General features: G+C 58.7%; 1 long non-coding RNA gene across 5 annotated transcripts; it reads left to right on the top strand.

Annotated features, from left to right (window-relative positions):
- Positions 1–3,126: 3,126 nt before the first annotated feature.
- LOC137451548 (uncharacterized) lies at positions 3,127–16,142 on the top strand. 5 transcript variants are annotated; one of them, XR_010989856.1, is made up of 6 exons: positions 3,127–3,367; positions 4,327–4,750; positions 6,339–6,547; positions 11,704–11,853; positions 13,342–13,482; positions 15,071–16,142. It is a non-coding gene; the product is annotated as an uncharacterized lncRNA (long non-coding RNA). The 5 variants fall into 5 exon arrangements; XR_010989858.1 differs by having other exon boundaries at positions 4,282–4,727; XR_010989855.1 differs by having other exon boundaries at positions 4,282–4,750.
- The last annotated feature ends 4,399 nt before the right edge of the window (positions 16,143–20,541 follow it).

Below are 20,541 nucleotides of genomic sequence, written 5' to 3'. Positions count from 1 at the left end.
CCTGGTGTCAAAACGATTAAAGCATGGAAGGGGAAAATGGACTAGGGGGAGGGAAGGGGGAGGGCAAGGGAGAGAGAACGAATCCTTTACCTTGCACACACAGCAAGGACGCTGCCACCGCTTCACCTCCTCACCTCAAGCCTCAAACTTTGCTTCCCAACTTCCAGCTCGGTGCATTGAGCTCCTCACACAGCCCCAGCACGGTGCCTGCTGGAGGGGACCTCTGGAGCTCACTCAGCCCAAGCCCCCTGCTCCAGCAGGGCTCCCACAGCAGCCTGCCCAGGGGCCAGGGGGCGTTGGATGTCTCCAGAGAAGGAGACTGCACAGCCTCTGGAGTGGCTGCCATGAGGAGGACAAAGCAGAAGCTGCTGGGGCTCTGCTAAAAGGACATTGAGGAATGAATCCTTTCTCCTCCATGAAGGGATCAGGGAGCTGTAGGCTTTCTTCCTCTCCAGCCCTTGAACTTCCTGCAGCTGGGCAGGAAGAATTTGAGTTCCTCACCTTTCGGGGCCCTTTTTCAGGGCCCTTTTTCAGGCTTTTGATAACCCTCCCATGGCAATTTCAACTCTGCAAAGCTTTTCAGTCCAGACCATGGAATCAGCTCTTGGCTGGCAGGAACTTTATCGCCCTTGAAGTATCCAGGATGATTTATTCTTACAGGACAGGGAGACAAAGTGACACTTCCCCATCCCCTGCTATGCAAACACACCATTGTCTCACTCCGAGACACCCAGCAGGAGTGTGCTGGGAGCAGCTCTGCAAGAGCAGCTGCTGCTGGGCTGTCCCCAGGAGCTGCCTCCGTGCACGAGGGGGAAGCAGCCCTAGAGCCATGGAATTGTTTGGGTTGGAAGAGCCCTGCAGGCTCATCCACCCCGAGCAGCAACCCACCCCCACCGCGGCCACGCAACCACGGCCCCGAGAGCCGCGGCCACAGGGTCCTTAGCCAAAGTTCTTGGAAGGAGTCGTGTTTGACTTGCTGGCTCGCTCCTGAGGAAGCTGGGTGTAAATTCAGGGAGCTGCTGCTGAGTAATCAGAGAGCTTTCGTGGTTTAATGTTTTGCTGGTAGAAGGGAAGCAGCGCGGGGCTGGAGGAATAAATGAATGTCTTTCCAAGGCGTCCTGAACTGATTGGAGCACAAAGACCAACATCATGGAAGCACAACAAAGACGGCAGCCAGAAGGGAGCTGAGGTCTGAGGCAGAGCCCAGAGCATCTTGGGTGCTGGAGGCTGCCTCAGACCTCAAAAGCCAGAGGCTGCTCCTGCCAGCAGAGCCTGGGCCTCGTAAACTTAGAGCAAAACCTGACCAAGGAGACAGCCCCAAAGAGCTCAGGAGGCCGAGGAGAAGCTTCACCTGCAATTCCCACCTGGAGTCCAGGTTTGAGGAGGAAGGCACCTACAGCCTGGGGCACCTACAGCCTGGGGCACCTGCAGCCTGGGGCACCTACAGCCTGGGGCACCTACAGCCTGGGGCACCTGCAGCCTGGGGCACCTACAGCCTGGGGCACCTACAGCCTGGGGCACCTACAGCCTGAGGCACCTACAGCCTGGGGCACCTGCAGCCTGGGGCACCTGCAGCCTGGGGCACGGTGGCAAGGAAATGGAAGCCTGGGAAAGGAAAAGAGAACCTTTTGTATTCCAAACACAGAATGGACGCAGCTCTGCAAGCCAGGCTGGAGCCCTCCTCACCTGGGCAAGCCGGGAGCTCTGCTGCAGCTGCTGGAGCAGGAGCCGCGTGGCACAGGGAGCAGGGAGCAGGGAGCTGAGCGGCACAGGGAGCAGGGAGCTGAGCGGCACAGGGAGCAGGGAGCTGAGCAGCACCCGGGGCATAGTTTCATAGTTTCATTCAGGGATGGATGGAAGGGACCACAAGGATCATCCAGTTCCAACCCCCCTGCCATGGGCAGGGACACCCCACACTAGATCAGGCTGGCCAGAGCCTCATCCAGCCTGGCCTTAAACACCTCCAGGGACGGGGCCTCAACCACCTCCCTGGATAACCCATTCCAGGGCTTCACCACTCTCATGGTGCAGGGAGCAGGGAGCTGAGCGGCACCGGGAGCAGGGAGCAGGAGCCGTGCGGCACAGGGAGCAGGGAGCAGGAGCCGTGTGGCACAGGGAGCAGGAGCCGAGCCCCGTGCCCCGTGTCCGAGCCGTGCCCGAGCCGCCCGCGCGGTCCCTGCCCCCCCCCCCCCCCCCCCGCTCCGCTCCGCTGGGCTCCGCTGGGCGCCGCTGGGCTCCGCTGGGCGCCGCGGCAGGCAGAGGGCAGCAGAGGAGCAGGGGAGGCCTCTCCACTTTTTTTCTTGCCTCTTTTTGTGCCGTCCCCAGCCCCTCGCAGCCGGCGCTTCCCAGCGCGGGGGTGCTGAAGGCTGCAGCGCTGCCGTGGCCGAGCCGGGCCTGGGCTCCCCTCCCCTCCCCTCCCCCCGGGCCCTCTCTCCGCCGCCAGCAGCAGCACGGCGCCGGCCCCGGCCCGGGCGGCGAGGGCAGGGGCACCGCCAGAGGCTCTCTGCCCCCTCCCCCAGGCCGCCTCTCCCCCTGCCGCGGCCGGCCGGAAGGGCTCTGCCCCCGCCCGCTGCCGGGCTCCGAGGGGCAGCTGCCAGCCCCCAGCCCTGCCGAGGGAGCTCTTCCCTCGCTTCTCTGCGCTCATCTGCGCGGGAAGAGGGAGGGCGAGGGGGTGGGTTTGAGGGGTGTCAGGGGCCTGGGGGACTGCCGGGTCGCGTGTGCCCGGCCCCGGTGCGGCGCAGGGAGGGAGCGGTGCGGTCCCGGCCCCCCCCCCCCCCGCCGCCGGCCTGGGACTCGCTCCCTCCCCCCCGCTCCTGAGCGGGAGTTTCCAGGAAGCGCTGAGAAGAGCCGCAGCACCGCGCAGCTCTCGCACACCGAGTTCCTTCCGCTGAGACCGTGGCAGGAACACCAAGTAGTCCCAACCGCCTCTCCTTCCTCGTCCAGCGAGAGGCTCCGTCCCGCTATCCCTCAGCGGGACGCGGCTTACAGAAACAGGGGGAGAAGAGGTTTTTTCCCCCCACCCTCACCCCGCGCCCTTGGCCCGGATAAGATGCGAGGAAGGGAGGGGGGAGGGGAGGTGAAAAAAACCGAGCTCCGGCTCCGGCGGAGGGATCCGGAGGCGCGGAGGAGTGAGGAGGCCCGGGGAGCTGTGCGCGAGGGAGGGGGTGAGCGGGAAAACGCGGAGCGGAGCCGGGAACCGCGGCCCCTCCCCCGCCCCCGGGGGTCTCTGCGGGGGCTGCCGGCAGCCTGCCCGCCGCCTCCCCCCGCCCCGGGCCGCCTCGCAAACTCCGGGGAAACTTTGCCCGGGGGTGAGGGTCCGGGGTCGTGCCGCAGCCCCCGCCCCCTCCCCGCCGCGGTGTCCTGGCAGGTGAGCGCCCTCGGCGCAGTTCCGCCCGGGGCTGCGGCTCTCTCGTCCCCGGCTGAGCTTTCCTGCCCCTGCCCGAGGGCTCCCGTGCCGGCCGCACACCTGGGCCTGGGCCCTGCCGCTCAGGCGCTGTGCTGAGCCCTGGCTCCGGCCCCGCAGGGCAGCGCCCGGGTGCACGGCCAGGCTCGGGCAGCTCTGCGCCGCTTCCTCCCCCGGAGCCTGACCCCGCACAGGACCCCCCGGCTCCTGCGCGGCTCCTGCGCGGCTCCTGCGCGGCTCCTGCGCGGCTCCGAGGGGGGCCCTGGGGGGCAGCTGAGCCTGCGCCCCCTCCCCTCCCCGGCTGGCAGGCTGCTGTCCTCCTCTTAACCCTGCGGAGAGAGGACAAAAGCTGAGCTCTGATCCTGCTGCCCCGTCCCAGCTCCCTGAGCTCCACAGCCTCCTGCCGGCGCCGACAGCAGCGCAAGAGCTGCTGGCGAGGCCTTGCTCTGCCTCTCCCCACCCCCAGCCCCATCCCCCACTGCAGCTCCCACAGCCTTCCAGCCCTCCCACCACGGCTGCAAGGGGAGGACAGCTCTGGAGGGCTGTTCCCAGGCTCGCTGCGGGCTCCCCTCCGCCAGCCCGGCCCGCTCCGCAGCTGCCCAGGTGCGAGCCGTGCCCCGGGCCGTGCCCCCGGCCGTGCCCCGGGCCGTGCCCCCGGCTGTGCCCCCGGCCGTGCCCCCGGCCGTGCCCCCGGCCGTGCCCCCGGCCGTGCCCCGGGCCGTGCCCCCGGCCGTGCCCCCGGCCGTGCCGGGCACGCCGCCTGAGAGCCCTGCGGCTGCCAGCCGCGCAGCCCTGCCGGGAGGAGCCCGCGCCCCCTCCCTGCCCACCACCAAGGGCTGCTCCTGTGCTGTCGACAGACGTCTGATCTCCTGTTGCAGAAGCAGCTGCGCTGCAATAAGGTTTTGTCTCCTCTCATGGTGAAGGCAGCTCTTCAGGATCATCTCTTGAAGTGCTCCGTTTCTGCCCGTAAAGTTCTGTCGCATTCCCTCTCCTGGATCGGCGCAGCTCGGTTTGACCCTTCCGGTGTGAAGTGCAGCGCTGGCTGTAGCAGAGAGGTTGCCCTTTGCTGTGCTGCCCGGGGCTGTGAGGCTGTTCCCGGGTGAGGCGGGGGCTCTTCCTCGCCCGGCCCTGATGCTGGCCGAAAGAAGCCTGTGTGCCGCAGCACTGCCTGAAGTCATGTAGGAGTTAATGAGAAGCTCGCAGAGCGTGTGAAGCAAGAGAAAATCTTCAACCAGCTCTGCTCTTCCTTCTGCATACCACAAACTTGTAAGCTGCAAGCAGGAGGTGTGAAGGGCTGCAGCAGGAGCCTCTGGCTGCATCGCAGGTGGATGCTCCCCCAGTCCTCTGGTATTTGCCAGATACTTCAAGTTCGGCAGGGCTGGGCTTCCTTTTGGGGGTTTGAAACGTGTGTTGAGGCTTCATGTTTCCAAGCAGGTTGAAATCCTGGGAGGAGAGCTGCTGCCAGCCTGCAGAGCCTTGTGTTTTGGGTTGGCTTTTGTATTTTACCCTCTCATTTATGGGTTTTTCCCCCTGTGCTGGCTGCTTCCCAGGTTAAGGGATTGGTCACACAGAGGAGGCTCTCAGGTGCTGGAGGGATGGTGGTGGTGGTGTCAACAGCCTGGCTGTGGGACTGCTAATTTGGGAAACATTGTTGTAAGGAATCAGATCGAGGCTGAATCCTGCCTGCATTTAGGTCCAAATATAAAGCACACTCTGGAAGGAGTCCCCAGTGAGCACTGGGAGTAATTAAGTAAAAATAAAACCTTTCATTTCACCAGCACCCCTCCCTTTCCCCTTCTCAGACAGGCAAGCAACTGCAACATTCTTTTCACTCCCCCATTTTCATTATGTGTCCTGCTACTTCCTAATTGTGTCTTGCATCTCAGACCCTCCTGTGGCTTCTTCCTGGGATTTGGGGCTGCTTCCAGGCCCTGCTTCTAGGGAAGTCATCTTGCTGTGTCCCAGAAGGAGTTCTGGAGCAGTCCTTCCCCTAAAGCAGGCTCAGCTGCTGACAGCTTGGCCTCTCCAAACACCTTTTTTCCCCTGTAACCTTCATGCTCAATTCCTTTTTCCCTTACATTAAGCAAATATTTGTTACTACCAGTTGGATTCCCCCCTTTAAGAGCGCAGAGCCCTGTCAGTGGGACCATCCCTCCACACCCCCTCGAGGAGATGACAGGCAAAAAGGGATGGAGGAGCCTTCCCTTGTGCTGGGAACCTAAATGCCATCTCCAGAAAACAATGCTGTAGGAAATGGGAATGAAAAATGCATTTGATGCTGGTGGGAACTTGTAATGAGGCTAGGAGAGGATTTGATGCCTCAGAAAGCAATCATCAGGAGGGGGAAAGTGGGGACTTTATCATCCCTTTGTAAAAGTTCTCTGCCTGAATGGCCTTTTGGGGAGGAGAAATTTGGCTCCAGCCTGGTTATGAACATCTGTTGAATGGAATTTTAAGAAGGCAGAGATTATAATCTCAGTTTCTGTTGGCTGCTTGAGAAAATAAAACAAAATGGGTTTTTGCTTACCAGCAAACTGTGGACACCGAACCCACACTGCTGCTGGCCTGCGCAGGGCGACGTCTGCCCTGCCTTTGCCTCTGTCAAACACAGCCCCTGCCCCTTTCCCAGCTCTTTGCTTCCACGTGAATGGAGCCTGAGGCTCGCAGTGCCTCGGCTGTGTATCTGAGGGGGGCTGGAGAGCTGCTGGGGGCTTTCCCGAGCTGTGGCCCTTGCCTCAGGTTCGGCCCTGCCCACCTCTGCTGCCAGGTGTCTGCAAAGGCAATCGCTTTGTGTCCACCGCCCCTGGGCAGCACCGCCTCGGCAGCTGCTTCCGAGCTCTCGGTGACCTCCTGTTACTCGGGGAGGTCTTCACTGCAATTTCCCCTCCTGTTACTGTGGCTCTTTTGCAGCCTGATGTTTCTGCTCTTGTTGTAGATTCCCAGGCAGGAGCCTGCGAAGGCTTCAGCGCCGAATTTAGGTCATCTCCGAGGGAAGACCTACAAAGTAAAAATAAGACTTCAGTGTGCTGTGCAAGTGACAGCTCTTGGCAGGAATGGACAAATGCATCTCTGTGTCCTGGCCCTCTGGGCTGGGGGCAGTGGAGAAGACCTCTTTCGATTCCAGCACAAAAGCCAAGTCTCCAGGTATGGTTTCTTCCCTGGGTGATTTCTGTGGCCTTTCTTTTCCACTTCCTCACCTGCTTGGAGTTTTAATCGCTCTAGTGATTCACAGGCCTGCCCTGGCAAAAGAAGAGGGTGACCTCTTTCCATCTGGAGGAGATGGATTTGCCATCAATAATTGTAAATGGACTTGGATGAGTTCATAATGGGGTTTAGGCTGTGGAATTCTGAGTTCCCTGGGCTGTGAGAATTCTGCTCCTGGTCTTTTCCAAACTGATTAAGCTGAGCTTCCACCACAGAGATTTATTCCTTGCAAATTATCTCTTAGCATTGGGCTCCCATCCACAAAGTGCTGATGGTCCCTCATGAGCTGCTGAGTCATCAAAGGCCACACGGCTTTCCCAGGAGCAGGCCTGGAAGTGGCAGTCCTCTTTCTGTGCTGTAATTGCAGACAATGTCTCTCGTGGCAAAGGACCTCAGGATGATTTGTGGTACCAGGAGCCCCTCTGTAGCGCTGCCTGCTGGGCTTCTGTCTTCACACTGCTTACAATTCCGCAGTCCCTCAGCCTGAAGGTGTCTGAGGGGACTTGGAGCCAACTGCTTCTCAAGTGGTGGCTGGTGCTACAAGCAGCAAGCTGGGATTGATAGATGTCTGTTGCTGCTGCTTTTCTTGTTACTTTAGTGGCTTAATTTCAATTAGTGAGAATCTTGTGAATCAGTTCTGTTTGTTTTCTGCTCCTGCTAGCAGCTATCTGCAGGTTTGCACTGAATGTGCTGAGCTTCCCCTGCCCTAGGTGTATAACAAATACCTTAGTCAATGCAGGGATGTCCAGCTTCCTCTATTAACTCAGAGGAGATTTGTTCCTTATCTGAATTGTTCCTCCATGCAGAAGGAGAAAAGCCTTGCATAGCCAGAGTCCTCCTCATAAATCACCCAGACAAACTGACCTTGGGGCAGGAGAAGATGCAAAATGAGAGCTGTTGTGATTTAGACTCGGTGACCTTTGTGGTGCTCTGCTCTGGAGATGTGCTTAGCATGAGGCAGAGTCACCTGTCGCCAAGCACACCTTCAGGGGACCACAGGATGCTTTGGGAAGGGACCTTAAAGATCATCTAGTTCCAAGTCCCTTACCACAGGCAGGGTCACCTCCACCAGCCCAGCTTGCTCAAGGCCCCATCCAGCCTGCCTTTGAACACTTCTAGGCTTGGAGTGTCCACAGCTTCTCTGGGCAGCCTGTCCCAGAGCCTCACCACCCTCCTGGGGAAGAATTCCTTCCCAATGTCTCATCTCAATCCAGCTTCTCCAGCTCTGAAGCCATCACCTCTCCTTCTGTCACTACACAAAGGTGGAAGGAGTGGAGGAAACTGACAGGGTTTGCAGGTGCCAGCAAATGTGTTCACCAAACACTCCTGGCACCAAAAAGCAGCCCCTCAAGCCCCAAGCATTCCAGAGCTGGAATCACTAAGTAATGAAGGCATTCATAGCAGAAAACAGCCTGGTGTTGGATGAAGACAGGATGAGCTGTTGAAAGTAGGCAGAAGAGCAAACAAGGAGCAGGTTGGTAACCGATCAGAAGAGTTGTAAGCAGCAGCTTTGGAGGCTCCAAGCCTGGAAGTGCTCCAAGCCAGGTTGGATGAGGCCTTGAGCAGCCTGGGCTGGTGGAGGTGTCCCTGCCCATGGAACTGGAGGATGTTAAAGGTCCCTTCCAACTGTAACTCTAGGAGTTACTTTAAGGACCCTTCACAGCACTCTCCACTCCCTGGGTCTTTCCTTTTAGATGAGAGCTTCCTGTTGGTGTTTGCCATCTCTGGGCAGGGAAAGCCTGAACCCTTTCAGCTCAGTCATTGCTTTGTCTCCTGGGCTCTCCCAGGGGTCCTGCAGAGGCTTTCAGTTCTGCCTCACCCTTTGGTTTTGTGTGGTTCCCCATTATTTACATTTCTTCACATACTTCCTCCTCCTGCCATCTGCTACCTTACACTTTGCTCCTCTCAGAAATGCAGAGCCTGTGTTTCATCTGATCTTGTTCTACTTTAGTTTCTTAAAATCTAATTAAAAGGCTCTGGAAGAACAAAGCAGATTAGAATTCCCCCTTTCCATGCAGACAGCCTTAAGTGGCTCAAATGCCTTGATACAGATGAATCTGTAACCAAAGATCTGCACCTTTCATCCAGAGGCTCTCTTGCCAGGTACCACTGTGGGCTGGGGAGCAGCTCCATGGAGAAAGACCTTGGAGTCCTGGCAAGTTCTCCACGGGACAGCAGTGTGCCCTGTGGCCATCCTTGAACCCCCACAACCCTGAGCTGATTCATGGACTGCACCAGGGCAAATCTCTAGGTCATTGTTTCAGGCATTGCCAAGCTTTATGGCATGGCAGAGCAGCAGCTGCTCCAGCTGGATGCATCAGCAGAAGCCCCCTGACAGTGTCCTTGAGAGGAAACCTGCCAGTGTCCAGGGGGAAGGAATCAGCCCTGCAGAGCTGCTGCTCTTCCACAGGTGGTGGCCACGGCCTTCTGCCTGTGAGACTCTTTGGTTTGCATCCTGCCAGGAAGCAGCTGAGATCTGCATGGGTTTCTAGGAATGCAGGTTTGTCTTCCTGCTGTTTGGCTGCTGCTCCTGGTCAGCCCAGCTCTGCACCAGCACCCTCTGCTATCAGTCACTGCCAGCTGCCTACACCCAGAAACAGCACACTGCTGAGTAAACTGCTCCAGCTCAATCCCACACAGGAGCAGCAGGTTGAGCTCATCTGGCTGCTTCTCTTTGTGCATTCTGCCCATTAGCAAAGCACCAAAAGCCTGATGGAGCTGCAGAACTAAATCTTTCCACCTCTGCAGCCCAATGGGAGATGCTTTGTAGTGGACTTCCCAGTTCCTTCCTTGTGCAGCCTTGGAGCACTTGGCAGAAGAAACTGCAGAGTCAAACATCAGTGAATGGCAGGAAAGGAACCCCCAGACTGCTGAGAATTCACAGAATGGGCTGGAAGGGACCTTAAAGGCATCCAGTCCCAAGCCCCTGCCACGGGCAGGGACACCTCCCACCAGCCCAGGCTGCTCAGGGCCTCATCCAACCTGCCCTGGAACACCTCCGGGGAGGGGACATCCACAACCTCCCCGGGCAACCTGTTCCAGTGTCTCCCCACCCTCCCTGCCAAGCATTTCCCTGTCCTGCCTGTGGAGTCCCTCCCCGTGCAGCTGAGCAGCAGAACATGCTCCACGGGAGAACTGCTGGGAATGTTTTGAGAGGTAAATGAATCCAGGAAAGAAGCAGGCACCGATTAGCAGTGAAAATGCCTTAAATCAGCATCACAAAGTGGGGTGAGTGTTCTGTGCTCCGTGGAGTTAAATAGCTGTAATTAGATCAAACAAACGAGATTGATGTAGCATCCCTTTGTAGACAGGGCCTCCAAGGTAGGTCAGGAGCTAAGTTCAGTGGAACAGTTTTAGCACTGTGGCTTTTATCTACCAAGGCACAGCCACACACTCACTGGAAAGTAAATACTGCTTGGTAGAACTGATGAATTCCCCCAGAAAAGAGTTCCTAGAGGAGACAGAATCCTTCCATCACAGCCTGAGCTTCTGGCAGCAGTCAGACTCTCCTGGTTGATTTGTTTATGGAGTCATGGAGTGCTAGGGGTAGGAAGGGACCTCTGGCGATCATCCAGGCCAACCCTCCTGCCAGAGCAGGGTCACCCAGGGCAGCTCACACAGGAACACATCCAGGTGAGTGGAGAGTCTCCAGAGGAGACTCCACAGCCTCTCTGGGCAGCCTGCTCCAGGCCTCCAGCATCCTCACACCAGAGAAGCTTCTCCTCACGTTGAGGTGGAACCTCCTGGGTTCCAGTTTGTGCCCATTGCTCCCTGTCCTGTCCCTGGGCACCACTGAGCAGAGGCTGGTCCCATCTTCTTGCCTCCACAGGTCCTTCATCTCTTGCTGAGCACAGGTCAGCTCCCCTCTGGGGCTGTTCTTTGCCAGGCTCTCAGCCTTTGCTCCTCACAGAGCTGCTCCAGGCCCCTCGGCGTCTTCGCAGCCTCTGCTGGACTCTCCCCAGTGGTTCCCTGTCTGACTAGCAGCCACAAACAAGCCATAAACAGCAACCAGTCCTGAGAGTGGTGCTGGAGGAGCTTGTAAAGCACCTGCTCCTGAGCCCCAAACTTCCCACTTCAGCACAGCCCAGGGTGGGGATTTGTGGCCCACAAGATTTTCCTCGCACTGACCTCTCCCAGTTTTCCTGCTGCCGTCACACGTGGCACCAGCTCAGAGCTGCCCCTGGTGTGGGGTGGGGGAGCTCAGCCCCCCTCCCTCTACTAAGTCAAATCTGTTTCCTTATCAAAGCAAGCCACAGATTTGTCTGCTGTGGTTGCCCTTCCTAACCCCATCCTGCACTTTATCTCTTTATTTCCCTCAACATCTTTTCCCCCCTCCAGGGGATAAATAACTCCAGTTCTAGATCTGACTGGGGTCAGGCTAATTAGCCTCCTCTTGTCCAGACATCACTTTCCAAGCCTTTGGGTTGATCCTGATGATTCTGTTTGCTTTGGTGGTTTTGTTCCTCCTTCCTCCCCATAGCAAGATGTCAATTTTAGATTATTTTTGAACCCTTAAAGGTGGCAGAGGAGAAAATTCCCTCACTTGCATCACAGCTCAACAACTGTGGTTGGTTTGGTGGTGAGGTTTCTTTTGGGGGGCTTATAGAAATATTCCATGTTCCAGCCCTTGGATCACATTTGTGGCCTTCCCTTGGACCTGCTCCACCAGCTCTGTGTCCTTCTTATGCTGGGGACACCAGAACTGGACACAGTTGTTGGTGTGCTTTGCTTTGCTTTGCTTTGGTGTGCTTTGGTGTGCTTTGGTTTGCTCTGCCAGATATCCTCAATATTTTTATCTGCAAACTGTCTGTTGGGATTCTGCAGCGAGCCTGGGGCTCAAGAGTCTGTCTCCCCTAGCAAGTGAGGAGTTCTGAGCCCTGCTGTGCTTTTGGGGAGAGGCCACGTGGTGGTTCCAGCCTTTATAAAGAGGTAACACCGCTGAGGTTGGACTCTGGGCCTCTTCAGAGTCCTGGGTAGCTGTTAGATAGAAGTGGCCTGGGTTCACAGCTCCAGTGCTGAGTGGAGCTGCTCTGAACACGCTTCAGTGTTTGTTTCAGTGAGGTGCACACTTGTGAAGTTCAGACCCTTACTTCTAGGCCACGTCTGTTGGAGCCAGCTGAGAGGATGGAGGCCTTCACCCCCTGCCCCGAGTCCCCCGTGGTGCTCCTGGGAAGCCCTAAGGCTCCCATGTGGCTTGGATTACAGAACTCAGCTGCTGAAATGCAGTTGGGGGAAGCTGCTGGAAGGTAAATAAGCAGAATTTTTGCCTGGCCGTTGGATGAAGGTCTCCAGGTGGAGCCCACCTGGTTTCCAGGGGACACCAGCAGGGTGGTGTTCAGTTGCCTGCCGGTGCTCCGTGTCTGCCTTTGTACAGCTGGGACGCAGAGACCTTCCTGAGGGCTCTCCCCTCAGCATGCATATTTAATAGTTTGTGTGGTCTTGCTCTGCATTGTGTCTGTGCCTAGAGAACAGCCAGCAAAAAGCTCTGCAAATCCACTTTTGCCGGAGATTTTCATCACCTGAGTGAGTGGCAGGGCTGGGGAGAGGAAGCTGTGGCAGAGCTGCACCTGGGGCGCTGGGATGAGTTTGCCCAGCGGTGGGCTCCGAGCTCAGCCTGCACTCAGCGAACCTCCCCCCCAGAGCCCATGGCCGTTTGATCAGGGATTGCTTTTCGGTCTGATCTGACTTCCCAGGGCTGAGGCACCGCTGGTGGCTCTCCCAGACCAAAACATCTTCAGCCGCTTCCAAGGGAAGGTTCTCTTTGTTTTCTCAGCCGGCTCCTCATGTTCCTCAGCTGCCCTGAGCGTTCTGGGCGGGCCCTGCAAAGTGCTGAGCACATGGTTAACTTTAAGGGAGTCTGTGCCTGAAATCAGCGGGGCTGCTGCCGGCTGAAGCCACACAGGCACCCAAGTGCTCTGCCGGCCTGAGGCCAGCGGCTTTTGCATCGTCCAGGACTGAACCCTAAGCACACCACAGCCAGCAGCCAGGGCTGAATTTCCCTTTTCTCTTCCCCCCCTCCCCCCCCTTTTAAAGATCACGTTTAAAGCCCAAATCCTGGCACCTGGCTAATTAAAAAGCCTTCCTCTGAGCTGCGAGGGATGCCCTAATGCAGCCTGGTTTCCCTCCCTCTCTCTCCCTGCTAGCACCCGGCTCACTCGACAGCCTTTAGTGCAGGGCTTGCAGTTTTCAGCCGCGCTCCGTTCCTGCCTCATCCTCTTCCAGCTTTTCCATCTGCTTCATTCTGTTTGGAAAATGGCAATGTAGAATGTGTTTGGTGTAACCTTAATCCTGACCAGCATCTGGGCTCCCTTGAAAAAAAAGAAAGAAAAAGCATCCACTGCAGGCAAGGTTTCTGCCTGTGCCTCCCTGCTCCAGCACAACGAATGGGGGGGAGGCCCCCCCAGAACAAGGGCAGCAAAAGGAGGTTGATGTTGAGGGCCATGGGCAGGAGTGTGTGGGCAGTGTGTAGGGGTTCAGATGTTCCCCTGCTCCATGGACAAGCCTCGGTGCTTGTGCCTCCCACCTCACCTCGGTCCTGGGGGGTGTGGTGGCAGAGGTGAAGCTGCTCTGCACCATTCTGGAGGGGGGGAGAGAGAGAGGAACTCTTCTCTTCTTTCCCCCCTGTTAATTAGTCCCAGCTATGTACAAGTCAATGGCCCCCAACCAAACCCCAAGGTGCTGGCCCGGGCCTGCTGCGTGATGCCTTCTGACACTGCCCTCTTCAACTTTTGCAGGCCTGTCAGAGGTGCCTGGTGCTGAGCTGCTTTGATTGAAACACCTCGAAATAACGTCCTGAAGATGCAATTCGGTGTTCCAGCCGTGACCCTCTCCCAGCACCCCGTGTCGCAGCCGGGCAGACCCAGCTTGCCCATCAGGTCGGTGGAACCCGGTGCCCACCCGGCTGGCACCCGCGGGCCGGGCCGAGGGCTGCTCCCTGGGGGCTTCTCCTGGGATCTGGGGGGAGCTCAGCGTGTCGGGAGCCTTTGGAAACCTGGCTCTGGATGCCCCCAGCAGCCGGGGAGCGCGCAGAGGCGCGGTAATTGCGCACCCCGCGGAGCAGCTTTGTGTTCAGCCACACGTTGGAACAGCCTCTCCTGAGCCAGTTCCGATGGCTGGGGTGTGACTCCTCATTACCCAGCGCAGGATAGCGCCTGGCAGCCAATTGCGCTTCCCAGCTCAGGTCCCGGCCCCCTCTCCCCCCCGCTTCCCCCCCCCTCCCCTTTTTCCCCGTTTGATTTTCCCGAGCCGGTGCCGCAGCTGCCCGGCGCTGCCGGCCCGAGGCTGCTCAACTGCCTCCCCGAGCAGCCGCAGAGGTCGCTTCTCAGCACCATTAACATGGGGGGGGGGGTGTTAATTTATTTCTTCCCTTCCCCTCCTCAACTAAGGCTCTCAGTTCGTCGTGGCCAGAGTGGCAAAGACGTTTAAAGCCCAAACTGGGCTTCTCCAGGTGGTGTCTTGGGCTGAGCTGCTGCCACAGCCACTGCCCTGCCATAGGGCCAAGGCTCCCCCTGCCCCTGCCCAGGAGGTGATGAGCGCTTTAGATCAAGCCTAGGACGCTGCACTAAGCCCCAAACTTGGGCAAAGAGCTCACTCCCTGCTCAGCAAGCTCTGGCTTCTCGAACTCAGCACCGTGGGGACTGACAGTGAGGGGAATAAAAGTTCTCCCCCTCTGCTGGGTGAGGGGCTTGGGGGACGGCTGCTTGGCAGCCATTGGAGGGTTAATTCAGCCACGTTTGCAGCGCTGGGGTCTAGCCACGGGCGGGGAGGGAGCCTGTGTGGCTCTGGGGGGGAGAATTAGCAGTGTGCTGGGAGGGCAAACAATTGTTTATGGGCATAGGGGCTGTGTCAGATGTGTGGATGCATGGCATGGGCTCTATGATGGGGGGAGTGGGAGGGGGTTGTTGTTATCTACTTGGAGGGGCTTTTATTTATTTTCCACTTGAAAGGGCTTTTTCCTCTGGCTGACTTTTCACCCCCCTCAGGGATCATGGCCACAACTTGCTGTGTTTCAACACTCACTGGGGAGAAAGGGAAGCAGAGAGGAGGCAGGGGAGCAACCAAAGCTCGCTGTGTCCCTCCCAGGTCGTAGCCATGTCCAAGGGAGGCTGCCCCCCACCCCGAAGGCTGCAGCCGCTCCCCGGCCTTTCCCCTGCTGTCTCTAGGAGGCAGCCTTCCTCGTGCGAGCAGAGCAAACCTTGCCCAGAAAAAAAAAGGCATGGAAGGATGTGAACCCCTTGGAAAATTCCACTTCCTGCACAGCCAGGCTTGTCCTTGGGTCTCTCCCTCATTCCCATGCTCTTACCAAGGGACTTCAGCCTGAGGCTACCACACCAACTCTCTAAATAACCCCGGGCTCGGAGCTCGCTGCTGAGGCGGCTCGGCTCGGCTCGGCTCCATCTCCTCTCTCCTCTCCTCTTACTTCCCTCCATTTTATTTCTCCGCTGGTTTCTTTCTCTTCAGCAGACTCCTAACTCTCTCTCCTGCTGAACTTGTCGGGAACAAAAGGCTCCGTTCCAGATCCAGCCCGCAGTTGCCGTGAGAAACTTCCTTGCAGAGAGCGCTGTCTGTCGCTCCGCTCTGCGCTGCTCTGCCCTGCCTCCCTCCCTGCCTCCCTCCCTGCCTGGGTAAAATGGCAGTGCAGGAGCTTCATGAAAAGCCTGCACGAACCTCGCTGCCACGGCGCTGCCTCTCCCGCAGCAGCCCCCCCTGCCCCAGTCGTGACGCCTCGACTCCAACTTCTCTAAAAATACCCTTCGGGAGGGCAGGCTTGCGTGTTTGCAACAGAGCTGGAATTTAATTCTCAAGTATTGTCTCTTTCTTTCTTTCTCTTTTTTTTTTACCCTCCACTGGAAAGAGAGCTGAGGGGGGCGGAACGCAGCGGGCCAGCCCCGGGAGCTGCTGTGGGGTTTTTGCCTCTCCTCTTTGCAGGCAAGGCTGCTGCCGTTTTCCCCTCCCTTGCACAAGCATCACCGCTTCCCAAGTCCTTGAAACAGAAAGAATAGTTTTGCTTCAGTGGGAAAATCCAGGCCCAGAGTTGAGGGTTTTCTCTTTGCGCAGCTTTCAAAGGCTCTGCTTTAACTCTTCCGAGTGGGGCTGGCAGCGGAAGGCGGCTGCTGTGCGAGCCCACCCGACAGCTCCCAGATCTGGTGGGATGCAGGGGATGAGACGGCTGGCTCCGGATCCAGTGCGGGGCTTTTACAAACTCCGGGCCGCGTTTTCTGTCATTTTTTTTTCCCTTTCCTTTTTTCCCCCTCCTGTTCTAAGTAGATTTACTCTTCCTCCTCCAAGCGCTCAGCACCACGGAGCTGGTGACCGAGGGCTGCCGTGGAGCTCGGCGTGCATCAAATCAACGTGGTTTGCTCCTTGCCTGCACTTTATCCTTGGCAGTTGTCCCCTTTGCCAACGTCACTCAGTTTTCTCTGGAATGATTCCATCCCAGCTCCACTTTTCCTGGCACTGAGAGCAGCTCTCCTCCACGAGTCCCCAGTCCTCACATGCGTCCCCCCCAAACCTGCTCCTGTTCCACTTTTACCACGCTGGGTGATGGGGGGCTGGGGGAGGTAGAGAAGGGGGCCGTGGGGCAGTAGAACCCCCGTGGGGTAGCGAATCTCCGTGGAGCAGTGAACCCCGGTGGGACTGTGAGCCCCAGCAGCCCCGACCCCGTTCCCCACTCCGGGGGATGGCGCCGGGGGCGGGGGGGCCGCGCAGGGCGCTGCGCTCTGCGTCCCTTCCCCTCCGCAAAGTCCACTTCGCTTTTTCCTCCTCCCGGCCCGGGCTGCTGAAATAATTCATTTCCGTGAGTCAGGCCGAGTCCCTTTTCCTCTCCCAATGTGCATCCAAAGTTTTGCAGCTCCCTGTCAGATGTTAGCAGGAGGCTGGGGCAGGACATGGGCTGTGGCCCTTCCCTGCTCCCTTTGGTGCGAGGCAGCAAAATCCCCAGCACAATCCCCTCCTGCCTCGGCGCTGTGCTGCTCCCTGCCTCCGCCAGTGAGCTGACACAGCGCTTGGGCCGAGCCGCCCTGGCAGCACACAGCTCTCCTTCCCTGCCTGCCATTGTGAGGGAGCCGGGAGAGCATCTCGGTGTTTGTTAGGAGGATAAATAAGCTTTGTCTCACACGACGCCCAGCGCACGAATCGTTCCGCTGCTGTTGATCTGAGAGGTTGTGAAGCTGCGAGGAGAGTGCTTAACCCAGATGTGACGGTGGCCAAAACTCTGCGAGGCAAGGGCTGGGCAAACAGAGAGGGGTTTACAGGAAATGTAATGTTCTGTAGCAAAACTCCTCTCAGATAAACAGAGGGGCAGCAGATAAGCTCTCCTCACTCCACGCCGCGTTTTGCAGCCTGCTCCATGAATTATAATCGATGGGTCTCTTGTTCTTGGGTCCAGTCTGCATCTCCCAGCACGCTGTGCCTCCCAGGAGAATGGGAGAGCATCCTGCTGCACCCCACCGCCCGCAGCCCTCCCCAGCGCCTATCCTCCCCTGGCTCCGCTGCTCCAGGCAGCACTTGGTGCCAGCTCCCGCAGCCCGGATCCAGTCCGCGTTTGTAGCGCGTTGGGAGGCTGTGGATAATGATAACTTGTGTGTGTGTGAGCGTGAGGAGCGCGGCTGACTTTAGTCCGGTTTCCATGTCAACGATTCAGTCCATATTTGCCAGCACACAGTTGGCAGAACCTTTTTTTCCCCCTTTTTATTCTCCCCTTTTCCAGAGGAGGAAGGGGGGAGAGCCTGCTCCTGTTTCGAGTACTCTAATCTAGACCAGGTTTCCTCGGCTGCCTCGGTGTTGGGTTAAATGGCACGGCCACCTTCATGAAGGAGACTTCCACTCCGGAGGAGCCAGCCCGCTGGTGGCGGTGGCCTGCAGAGCCATGTGAGAGCCTGGAGCTGCTTCCCAGCCTATCTGAGCAGGCAGGGGCTGAGCCTGCCGGGGAGGCAAAGCCTGCTCGGGGAGGTGGCGAGCGGAGGGCTCCGCGCCTGGCAGGGATGCAGGCGCTGCTGGTGCCTCGCTGTGAAGTCTCCTCCGGCTCTGTCGAGCTGCAAGGTGGCAGTTCCCACACGGGGTGACACGGGTGGTGGGAGGATTTTCAGCTATTAGGTGGAAAAGCTGTTAAGAGCTGTGCTGTCAGCTGCTTCCCGAGGCCCGTCGCTGGAATCTCACCCAGTGCCTCAGGACTGAGTGAAGTGCCAGGGCCTTGCTGCTGAGGCATTTTCCTGGATCTGCTTCAGCTTTCACAAGCACTTGGTGAAGCCTGGGGAAGCCAGGCTGCCTTGCACGGGGCCATGGCACTCCTGGGAGAGGATCCCACAAGACTGACACATGTCAGGAGGTTGGGAGCCTGTGGCCTTCACCTGCTGCAAGCCAAGCTCCTCGAGTGCGTGATTGAACTTCTGGTGGTGTTTCCCATCCTGAAGCAGATTGGAGCTTTGGAGCTGGGGAGCTGCTCAAGGCAGTCCTAGGGGGAAGTGGCAGAATTCTCACCACTCTGGGGGTTCCTTGAAGTTTAGCATGAACTAAGCACCTGAAGAGGAGCAGTGTGGTGCTGTGGTGAGCCATAGCCCACCATCACCATCACAATGCCACTGGGCCTCCGTGTGAGGATCCTCCCTGAGGTGCTGAGGGAGCTTTTCCTGCTGCTGCTTTGCCTTTCTGGAAGCCAGGCTTTGATCACAGGAGAGAGGCTCCACTGAAGGGAGCACCTAGGTCAATTTTTTGTTCTAGCACATTCCACAGCTCCCAAACTTCTCTGGAGATGATGTTAGTGGTTCTAGTGCTCTGTGGTCCACGCAGATAGCAGCAGAGCCACAGAACCTCCTGTGTGAGACTCTGGAACCGCGCTGGGATTCCAACCTGCCCAAAGGCCTTTGAAGAGCATCCCCATGCCAGCAGCATCGTGCACTGCCCTTTCCTAGCAGCCTGTTTGAGCTGTGGGGAAAGGCCAACCGAGCAGTTTGCTGAGGTGGAGTCTGCTCCTCGTTGCCCAGTCCAGACTGGGAAGTGGGGAGGCTGCTGTGCTCGGGAGCCTGCAGGGCACTACTGCTCTAGAAGACAGTTCAAATGTTGCTCTTTATTACCTGCCCTGTCCCACCCTCCTCTCCCACTTTCCAGCTTTGGAACCAACCCCTTTGTTCTGCCACTTGCTTTCCAAGTGATAAATGCTCTTATTGGGAGGTTTACAATGAGCACGAGGCTTGGGCTGACAGCAGCCAGCACCAAAACCTTCAGTTCACCCACGACAGGCAGAGAGCAGTGGCCATGACTCAGTCCTTCTGCACCTTGCCTTGCCTCTTGCTCCAGCCTCTGCTTTCCCCAGCCACCAGAGCTGTTCAGATGAGGCTCCTTGTGGTGTGCCCCACGGGCAGAGCGGGGCTGAGCCCTCTGCTTTTGGCCCTGCATGGCAGGAGGCTGGGGCTACTTCTGCCTGCTTTTCTGTTTGGAGAGGATGCTCTAAAATGGCAGCTTCAGCCCTCAGAAGTCTCTCTGGGCTCTCCACCCATTGTTTTCTGCCATTTTCTTTCCCCTTCAAGCTGCATGTACTTAAATTTCACGTCTCCAAATATCTGCATGTTCCCAAGGAGGCACCCAGCCAGCTTCAGTACAGGGGACCCAGATCCAAACCTTCCCGTGCCCACCATCCCTGCTAGGCAGCTGTGGCCTCATTTCTGAGAGCCCTCTTTCATTCCCCAAATAACAATTCCCTTTCGCACCTCCCGTGCCCTTCTGCAGCCCAGCACCATATGGGGCCAGGTGGGCAGCAACAGAACCTGCTGGCACAGGCCAGGCTGTGTCCAGCACAGACTTCCAGGCGTTCCTCTCCTCCTTCTTGCTGCTCTGGGCAAGGCCATCAGGACAGAGGTGGGAACCTGGGTTTGAAAGGACCCAAAGAAGGGTTGCAGAAGAGCTTGGGCTCATTGCGAGCACACCCCCTGGCAGCTGGGGAGCTTCAACACCTTGTTGCCCTTTGTGATCGCTGGAGCATCCCGGCCCATTGCTCAACGTGTTGTGTCTAGACACGTTCAGGTGGTTTTGGTGCTCCCCATCCAGCTGCCCCGAGGGAGTTCCTGGGTCTGTGCCCACTGCCCTGGCGTTGGCAGGAGAGGGAACCAGGCTTTCTTGGCCGGCCGTGTGTGCAGTTATAGTTCTGGCACACGGCCAACGCCATTTCCAGAGGGACACAACCAGCCGAGAGGAAATGACAACTGCGAGGAGTTTGCAGAGCCTAATTCTAAATGGAATTTCTAGGGACAAAGCAGAGGCGCTTCGTTAAGCCGCGGGCCGTCGCCGGTCTCCCCGCCGACACCCCACGATCGGCGGCCGCCAACGTGGCCCTGCGCCCTCATCGCTGCGCCGCGGGACTCCCGCTGGAGGCCGTCGCCTCGCAGTCCCGGGAAGTGCCCCGGCGAGGTAAGCGGGGCCGGGCCGCTGCCCCTCCGCCGCCGGCCCGCTCCTGGCCCCGGCCCGCTGCCGCCCCCTCGCCTCGCCGCCCGCCCGGCCCGGAGCTCGTCGGCCGGGCTCGGCTCCGCGGATCCGCCGCGGGTTTTGCGTGCGGCAGCCTCCGCCGCGCCGAGCCGGCAGCGGCCGGGGCCGGTCCGCTCCTCCTTTGTGACTGGGGGGGAGGCTCCCGTCCGGGCCGCGCTCGGCTCCGCTCCGGGTTTGGCAGGCGGCCGCGGCGCTGGGTAAAATGGCAGTGCTGAGCCTCGTGTCGGAGTGAGCCCCGCTCGGCGGAGCAGAGTCGGGAGCTGCCGCGCGGCTCGCCCAGCCCGGCCCCGCCGCCGCTCGGCCCGGCTCCGGGGACGGCGCCCGCCCGCCCGCCGTGTCCCCCCTCCCTCCCTCCCGCCTCTCCCACACCGGGAGCCCCGTCCCGGGTCCCCCCCCCCCCTGCCCCCCCCCCCTCCTCCTCCTTCCCCCCACTCCCTCCTCCTCCCCTTTCTCCGCCG

Source organism: Melanerpes formicivorus, unplaced genomic scaffold, assembly GCF_026170545.1.
Source record: "Melanerpes formicivorus ecotype bairdi unplaced genomic scaffold, bMelFor1.0.p_v2 SCAF_45, whole genome shotgun sequence".
In the NCBI taxonomy this organism is placed as follows: Eukaryota; Metazoa; Chordata; class Aves; order Piciformes; family Picidae; genus Melanerpes; species Melanerpes formicivorus.
Note: the sequence above shows the minus strand (reverse complement) of the source record. Positions and strands in the feature narration are given on the sequence as shown.